Raw genomic sequence first — 9,865 nt, forward strand, 5'->3', positions numbered from 1 at the left:
ATCTTTTTCTTCCCACAGTACCTAACCTAGTGCTTTTTATGTAGTTGGTGTACAATAATAATAATTAGGCTGGCTATCTGAAAATAATTTATAATGAATACCTGTGCCTAAGATCCTGTCCGTCAAGATTTATTCTAAGTCCTCTAAGTGTCTTTTTATTCTGAATGTTGAACATTTTGATTAATAAATATCTACTGACCTTCAATATCTTGATAAAGAGGGTTTTGGGAAAATTACAGGGAAATGGGGAGTTAATCAGTCCTGACAAAGGAGCTAACAGATATTCATAAGAGCACCAAAAATTAATGCCTTGAAGTGGTGACTAAATTAATGCAATTCTCATGTTTAACATTTGAAAAACTTTACACCTCCCAATGGAGCCATTGGTCTATCATGGACCAACCTAAAAAGACTATGTAAGCATTAAAATTGAGGGATTTAATACCTAATTTTTACAGAAAAAAGATCTTCATCAAAGAGGTAATTCATAGGGCTGCACTAAGCTGGAGTTTGTCTGGAATTTAGCTGAAAGCTGGAGGACTCTGCGTCTGTGGAATTTATTTGTATCAACGTGCACCCACATCATTTGAGTTCTAATGTTGAGGGCTCTAATCTACAGATCAAATCTGTACATGTTCACCTAGTATTAAGCAAACACAATACTTATGCAAACAATTCATGACATTTTTAATCAAACAATTTACTAGAATTTTTCAGTACTAAATTTTAAAAAAATTTCTACATATAACTTTTAAATTCATCTATTACCTATTGTCTCATAAGTGACCTTTGGTAAATCAATAAACTATTTAGATGATAGTTTTGGTTATGAGATTTGAAATCGATTTGAGTGAATCTTTAGCATATAGCAAAGCATCTTACAGCTCTGTCATATACCCTTGGCATAAGATGTGCAATCTCCATGAAACAGAAGTTTTATTTTTTTTTGTTGTGTTTACTATATCCTCAGGACTTGAAGAAGAGTGACTATCACATGGTAAGTATTTAATAAACGTTTATTTAATTAATACAATCATATAGATTCTTTTTCTTATATTCAACTAAATATATATAACAACTATTTATAAAGTGTATATTTAGGTAGCATTCCTATAGTCCTGCCAGGACCTCTGAATGCTTTGAATGATGCTAAAGCTCTTATTCTGTTCGCCTCTACTAATCCATTCTCCAATATTTTCCACCCTGTTCTTTGCCCCAGGAGGCTGAACCACATAGACCATATTAACAGGACTCTCTTGCCTTATGATTTTCATTAGGTTTTTCAATGACAACACCAACCAGAGTGAGACCAAGGTATTTATTCCCTTGCAAAGTCCCTCGCAAGGCTATCTGTCTCCCTTAGCCAATGGTCACTGCTCTTCTCAAAGCAATTGATTATATGTTACTGTCTCTCCCTCTGGGTTCTGGTATCTACTCCTTCCCTCTTATGCCTTCTTGCTTAAGGATGGTAAAAACTTACTGGTACTATTCTCAGTTTACTCCATAATCTCTTATGTCTTGCCAGTACCCAAATCTTTGTAAATAGTCCTTTTGTAAATAAACCTTACTCAAATTATCCTACCTTGTGTGTGCCATAGTCATCTCTTACTGGTTGGGATTCCGACTGATATAGCTTGAAACTTATGTGGGAAGACAAGCTTAGCATATATTAATCAACAGTATATAATATAAAAATATCTGAATGTATTATATTATGTGATATAGACTATTAATACTAGAAAAAATTGAGAAAGAAATGTTTGATAAGGAATAAAGTGACCAAGAAAGGCTGTTTTGGAGGAGGAAAGACTTGAATTATGTTTGAAAAATGGGTAAAATTTGGATGGGGGAAACTGTCCAAGCCCCCGGCAAAAGGACCAACCAGAGCAAAGGTACAGGATGGGATTTAAGGATACAATTCTTATTCACAGGACAATGAGGAGACTCACTGGGCTAAAATCAAAGTGTTGGCAGGGCTGATTTCCTTCTCAAAACTTTAAAGAATCCATTTCTTTGTCTTTTCCAGCTTCTAGAGGCCACTTGCATTCCCTGGCTCATGTTCCCATTCCTCTGTCTTCACAGCCATCATGGTCAGGCAGATTCCTTCTCATCCTGCCATCTCTCTGGTTGTCTCTCTTCTGCCAACCTCTTCCACATTTGAGAATCCCTGTGTTGACACTGGGCCCACCTCAATAATTCAGGATAATCTCCCATCTCAAATTTAGCTCAGTGGCAACCTTAATTCCATTTACAGCCTTAATTCCCATTTGCTGTGTGTACTAATTTTTAGGACTGCCATAACTAATTACCACAAACTGGTGACTTAAAAGTACAGAAATTTATTTTCTCATGGTTTAGGAGTCCAAAAGTCCAAAATCAAGGTGTTTCAGGGTAAAGTCCTTCTGGAGGCTCTGAGGAAGAAATCAGTCTATATTTTTCTTATAGTTTCTGGTGGTTGCTGGCAGTCCTTCATATTCTTTGGCTTGTAGATGCATTACTCAATTCTGCCTTCATCTTTACATCACTTTCTTCTCTGTACCACTGTGTGTATTTTTCTGTCTCTTACAAGGATGCTTTCACTAAATTGAGGGCCCGTCCTAAGCCAATATTATCTCATCTTGGTTCTTGTCTTAATTACAAATGCAAAGATTTTATTTCCATATAAGGTCACATTTTTGAGGTTCTGGGTGGACATGAATTTTTTAAGAGACACTCTGTGGCCAATTACCACATAACCTAACATATTCACAGTTTCTGAGGATTAAGATCTGGCTATCTCTGGGAATCCATTATTCTTCCTACCACACTCATCATCTCTCTCCTGTTAGAGACCGTAGATGTGAGCCAAGGGAGAGGTTCTGGTGCAACAGTGTTATATGGCATGAGGTCTAGTACCTGGCCATGCATGTTATGTGTACTCTCTGCCCCTCTTCTGTCTGATTCAAAATTAACCACTTTCATCTTATGATGGATTGCTGCTGGTTCCACCTGATGTTATGACTTGATGGGTCTGGTAGAACTCATCTCAAGATGGGCTGCACAGTCGCTTGATGGCTCCTAGTCAGACAAACCATTTCTATCAAGAGCAGTACCACACCAAGGGCTGTTTTTCAGTTGATGTATACTTTCTGATTTCTCCAGAACCCCAGGAGTATGAGTTGTAATACTTCTACTGGAGCTTGCCATAAACTCTACACAACATCTTTTCTCATCACAGGTACCTCTCCTATCAGAGGATCTACTGGGTCATATATCCAAAGTGGCAGAAGTTCACGTGCTGTATCCTAGCCTCCAATGTATTTGTCTCTTTTTATTCATTTGATCCGATTAATTGATGTTATTAATATGGTGGACCAAAAGTCATGTGGAATGTGCAAGTGGTTCAGGTCCCTTTGGACTATATTATGGCAGAGATTGAGGAAATTAACATAGCCCTTGTGCAAGATAGTAAATATATACTTTATCCATCCCATGTGAATATGAACTATTTCTGGTTCCCCTTCCCCATAAACCTGAAAAAGAATACATTTGCTAGATCGTTGACTCTATACTTGAGACTGTATTAATCTATTCTAGCTAAGATACTACATACAGCTTCACAGTTGTAAATAGGCTATTAATTGGTTAAGTTTGAGGCAATCTATTGTATTATCCTGGCTCTGTTTGATTTGTTGAGGGGTCATATTGGAAAATTTAATGGGTATATGATGGGAATATTACCCTTATATCCTTTATATCTTTAAAGGTGACACTAATCTCTGTAATTCTCTCTAGGATGGATATTGTTTCTGCTCATTATTTTCACAGAGCAGAGTGTTGGTAGTCCCAGCAGTTGACACTTTGAATTCCCCCCTTATAATAGCTCTTACTCCACAGGCCAAGGAAACAGCATTATGGTTCTGTCAATCACCAAGTGATGTGCCTTATAATTATTTACTCAGGAACTTAGGAATGATCACTAGTTCGTCTGTGGACCTAGCTGACTCACTGTAAGCTGGATCTGGGTCAAGACACTATTTATTACCTGCCCCGACATAAACCTCTACCTAATCAGCAGGCCATGAGGATGCTTCAGGTCCCTGGGTATGTGTACTAATTATTTGGGCTTGCCTCTTTTTACAGTGGATGGTAACCTGAGTATATTTATACATGTTGATTTGAGAAGGGCTCAGGGAATCATCACTGTATATACTTGCCATGGTGTTACTGCTCCTACCTCGTGAGGACCCCACTTTTTCTCCAGTTGATAGATTTGGGGTCTAAGAACTAGCTGAGGTACAGAAACTGAGTAAGGAGTTGTGACTTCTTATTTGTAGGTGGTAGAGCTGCTCTCACTCCTGGACATTCATCCTTGTATAAATTGAGCTGTATTCTTTTTAGCTGACCATCTATTAATCTTCTCCAGAGCTCTCTGCATGTCAGGCTCCTTAACTGTCACACTCACTTCTATTGGATGCTCGAAAAGACATGTACAAGAATATTCATAGGAGTCTTATTTATCATATCCTCAAACTGAATACAATCAAATGTGCATTAAAGGAAAAATGGATAAATTGTGGCATATTAACTCAATTGGATAATATGTAGCATTAATATTAAGTAAACTACAACTCTAGGAAATCATGTGAATGACTCTCACAAACACAACATAGATTGAGAGAGGATGGATTCAAAAGAACACATATTTTATAATTTAATTTATATAAAATGTATACACATTTATATAAATTATAAATACATATATAAATTTTATAAGTCAGACAGAACTAATTCTAGTGTTATGGATACATGTTGAATTAATAAATCTATAAAGGAAAGTAAAGAAATATTTACCGTTGAACTCAGGATGGTGACTGCCTTCTGCAGGACGGAAGCGTGAGGATTGAGAAGCGACAGGAGGGGCTCTGGGTACTGACAATGTTCTACATTCTCGACCTGTGAGGGTGTTAACATGGATATTTTCCTGTTACAAACAAGCTTATTTAATTCTCTTTCTATGAGAGTTTCCCCTCCAACAAGGAAAAAAGGTATTTACCACCAAGTTAAAGGAATACCACTCTTGACCTGTTCAAATAAAAATGTTTGTGCTCAATTTTCAAATTCCATTTTCTGTTATTAAAACTGATGCACTTCAAAACCTGTTTGACATCAGCAATTGGGTATATACAGTGTTTTCTTTTAAATCCTAGATCATAATATCCACTTAGGGCAAGCGATAATATGCTTTCTGTCTACTTTAAAATCAAACTCCAGGCATAAGAATTGGATTTTTACTTGTTACAATCTGTAATTTTTTAGCAACTTGAGTTTTGAAGGAGATAGAGGAATAATTTGATAAATTATTGTCTCATAGAAAATGGATATTAAGAAATATCAAGTGGTTTTAAAAAACAGAATATCATTTCCTCATTCTGTATGGCTTTATTTCATCTGGTAATTTGTTAAAAGGCAGTTTTCAAGATGCAAAAAAAAAGGTAACTTCTTTTTTGTGTTTCCTTGTCATCCTTCAGTTTAGTGTGAAAAAACAGTGGTGATGATGACAAAGGTCAATGCTAGAGGTAAAGAAAGCAATGGGTCGGAAGTCAGGCAATTATGGATAAAAATTCCAGAGGAATCCATTCTGATGCGAAGCCATTCTGGTTATCTCCTGTTTTCAACTGTTACTCTGAGGGTTCATTTACAGTTTTTCAAGTTAAATGGCAAATCCCTCTCCTATTTTAGAATGGCCAATGATTGATGGAGAGAGAAGAATATCAGAAAAGAGGAATATATTGTAATAACTTTGATTAGCACCAGGCAATGGAGAGCCACCTTTGCTCACTCCTTTCAGGTGTCAGGCCCTTGGTCTCTGACAACTAAAGCAAACAATAACGAAAGTACCTGTCTTGACTATTATTTAAAGCAGTGGTTCTCACATTTTGCTGTGAATTTTAATCAACTGGGGAGCTCTAAAAGTATCCCAATGTTTAGGCTGCATCTTACAATAATACATTCAGAATCTCTAGTAGTGGTACCCAGGCATGTGTAAGATTTAAAATATCGCTGGTGATGCCAAATTTCAGATCTAGTGTCTTAAAGGAAATAATTGTATTTCAATTTAAAAGCCTAAATATTATAGCATTTTTGCCAAAGGAAACATTTTTAAAAATATTAATTTGTGTGTTTTTAATATTGTACTTAATATGACACAAAAGAAAATATTGTCAAATATATAAGTTTCACCTACGCAGGTATCCTAGCCTCCCAAAGAAGACAGTGTAAAGACTATTAGAATTATTTCCTTAGATAACAGGAACACTACATGAAGACATCCCGAGATCTAAAAATAATCACAACGGTTGCAATTGTCTTGATGGTTGATTATAACAACATATCCATCACACAGGTGGTGTATCAAGTGCTTTATATACATTATCCTTGATCTGAAACATATTCTCACAAGACATATATTATTATTGCCATATTAGAAAAAACACTTGACAACATTTTAACTTCAGAGAGCTATACACAAGTCAATATTGAAATAGTGTAAATTAGCATCAAATAAACTTTGGGAGAGCTTCTTAGAATTAGAATGGACTATGCATTAACTAGAAGTAGACTGTGCTCCGTGGGGCAGGAAATCTGAAATAAGAGAGATCGCAATAAGATAAAATTTTATTTTTTTCTCTTGAATTCAATTCCTCAGGAAGGCAGTCCTAAAATTATATGGCAGCTCCTGTTTCAGTGGCCCAGACTTCTTCTAGTTTGTTTCTCTTCTGTTTTTAGTGAATTGCCTCAGGATGGCTGCCAGAGACCTAACCGTTCTATTAAACTTCCAGGCGGCAGGAAGCAAAAAAGAACTGAAGAAGAGTAAGCCCTTTCTTTAATGGCACTTTCTGATAGTGTCACATAGCACTCCCACTCAAATCTCATTGGCCAACATCTATTGACATATTCTGATTGGCAACACTCGGTTAGGGAATGAAATTTTTTATCTGCATGGCAATGTGCCCACAAAAATATCAGTGTTCTTATTAAGGCAGAAAATCCAAGGGGGTACTGGGAAGCAACTCACACTCTTTGTCACAGACTTAAGGAGGAGAATTCTTTTTTTTTTTTTTATTGAGTTAATGATAGGTTACAATCTTGTGTGATTTCAGTTGTACATTAATGTTTGTCATTCGTGTTGTAGGTGCACCATTTCACCCTTTGTGCCCACCCCCCACCCCACCTTTCCCCTGGTAGCCACTAATCTGTTCTCTTTGTCCACATTTTTAAATTCCTCATATGAGTGGAGTCATACAGAGATTATCCTTCTCTAACTGGCTTATTTCACTTAACATAATTCCCTCAAGGTCCATCCATGTTGTTGCAAATGGGATGATTTTGTTCTGTTTTGCAGCTGAGTAGTATTCCATTGTATATATGTACCACATCTTCTTTATCCATTCGTCTGTTGATGGGCACTTAGGTTGCTTCCACGTCTTGGCTATTGTAAATAATGCTACAATGAACATTGGGGTGCATAGGACTTTTGGAATTGCTGACTTCAAGCTCTTTGGATAGATACCCAGTAGTGGGATGGCTGGATCGTATGGTAGTTCTATTTTTAATTTTTTGAGGAATCTCCATACTGTTTTCCATAGTGGCTGCACCAGTTTGCATTCCCACCAGCAGTGTATGAGGGTTCCATTCTCTCCACAACCTCTCCAACATTTGTTACATTAGATTTAGATATTTTTGTCATTCTAATGGGTGTAAGGTGACATCTTAGTGTAGTTTTGATTTGCATTTCCCTGATGATCAGCGATGATGAGCATCTTTTCATGTGCCTATTGGCCATCTGTATATCTTCTTTGGAGAAATGTCTGTTCATGTCTCCAGCTCATTTTTTGATCGGGTTGTTTGATTTTTTTGTTGTTGAGTTGTGAGAGTTCTTCATATATTATGGATATTAAGCCTTTGTCAGATGTATGACTTGCAAATATTTTTTCCCAGTTAGTGGGTTGTTTTTTTGTTTCAATCCTGTTTTCATTTGCCTTGAAGAAGCTCTTTAGTCTGATGAAGTCCCATTTGTTTATTCTTTCTATTGTTTCCCTTCTCTGAGAAGACATGGTGTCTGAAAAGGTCCTTTTAATACTGATGTCAAAGACTGTACTGCCTACGTTTTCTTCTAGAAGCCTTATGGTTTCAGGTCTCACCTTTAGGTCTTTGATCCATTTTGAGTTTATTTTGGTGAATGGTGAAAAAGAATCATCGATTTTCATTCTTTTACATATGGCATTCCAGTTTTCCCAGCACCATTTGTTGAAAAGACTTTCTTTTCTCCATTGTATGCCCTCACCTCCTTTGTCGAAGATAAGCTGTCCATAGATGTGTGGTTTTATTTCTGGGCTTTCAATTCTGTTCCATTGATCTGTGCATCTGTTTTTGTACCAGTACCATGCTGTTTTGATTACTGTAGCTTTGTAGTAAGTTTTGAAGTCAGGGATAGTGATGCCTCCCGTTTTGTTCTTTTTTCTCAGGATTGCTTTAGCAATTCGGGGTCTTTTGTTGCCCCATATAAATTTTAGGATTCTTTGTTCTAATTCTGTAAAGAATGTCATTGGGATTCTGATTGGGATAGCATTGACTCTGTAGATTGCTTTAGGTAGAACGGACATTTTAACTATGTTTATTCTTCCAATCCATGTACATGGAATGTCTTTCCATCTCCCTATGTCTTCATCCAATTCTCTCAGAAAGGCCTTGTAATTTTCGTTATATAGGTCCTTCACTTCCTTAGTTAAATTTACCCCGAGGTATTTTATTCTTTTTGTTGCGATTGTGAATGGTATTGTGTTCTTGAGTTCTTTTTCTGTGAGTTCGTTGTTAGAATATAGAAATGCTACTGATTTATGCAAACTGATTTTATACCCTGCAACTTTGCTGTAGTTGTTGATTACTTCTAAGAGTTTTCCAATGGATTCTTCAGGGTTTTCTATATATAAGATCATGTAGTCTGCAAACAGCGAGAGTTTCACTTCTTCCCTATTAAGGAGGAGAATTCTTACAGCTAGATGTACAGAGGGTGACAAGACAAAAGTGTGCTGCCATCACTGAGACATACACATTATTTTCTGAGAGGCATTTTTTGTGTTGAAACATTTGTTATAGTGTGCTACTGTGTTTATTTCTTTTTATGAGACTGGATAGGAAAAATGGCCTAGGATAGCAGTTCTCAGTGAGGGAGATTTTGTTATTCAGCCCCCTCTTCCCTCACCCTTCTTAACCTCCCCAGCTCCATAACATTTGACAGTGTCTGGAGTCATTTTTGGCTGTCACAACTATGGGGGTGCCTCTGGCATCTAGTGAGTAGAGGCTTGAGATGCCAATAAATATCTTACAATGCTCAGGATTACTCCCAACACAAAGAATTATCCAGCACAAACTATCAATATCTAAGTGAAGACCTAGATATTTCTCTTTTTCTTTTTTTTTGTCAAGATGAAGTCAATATCCAAAATGTCAACAACTACAACAATAACAGCAGCAGCAGCAATAACAGAATGATATTTTTGAGAGATAGATTAAAGAAAATACGCAACATGAAATAAAAATGACGTATTAATATACAAATAGTAAGATATCACAAACTCAAAGCCTTATAGGGACAAAAGATGAAAAGCAGATGAGGGAAATTGGCTTAGTATAAGATGACAGATAGCAATTAACACTTGGCCTTGGTGGCACAGAAACCATAGGGGGTGACAGAGACTATCCTTAACTCCTGGAACTGAAGATCACAAGCCAGTCCAAAGGCGGCAGCCTTTATTCATTTCTAGCCCATTGTTACTGTACTACTTATCCTAGGCTGCATAACAAAGCACCACACACCAGGTGG

This window comes from Equus caballus, chromosome 18 (assembly GCF_041296265.1).
Source record: "Equus caballus isolate H_3958 breed thoroughbred chromosome 18, TB-T2T, whole genome shotgun sequence".
Taxonomy (NCBI): domain Eukaryota; kingdom Metazoa; phylum Chordata; class Mammalia; order Perissodactyla; family Equidae; genus Equus; species Equus caballus.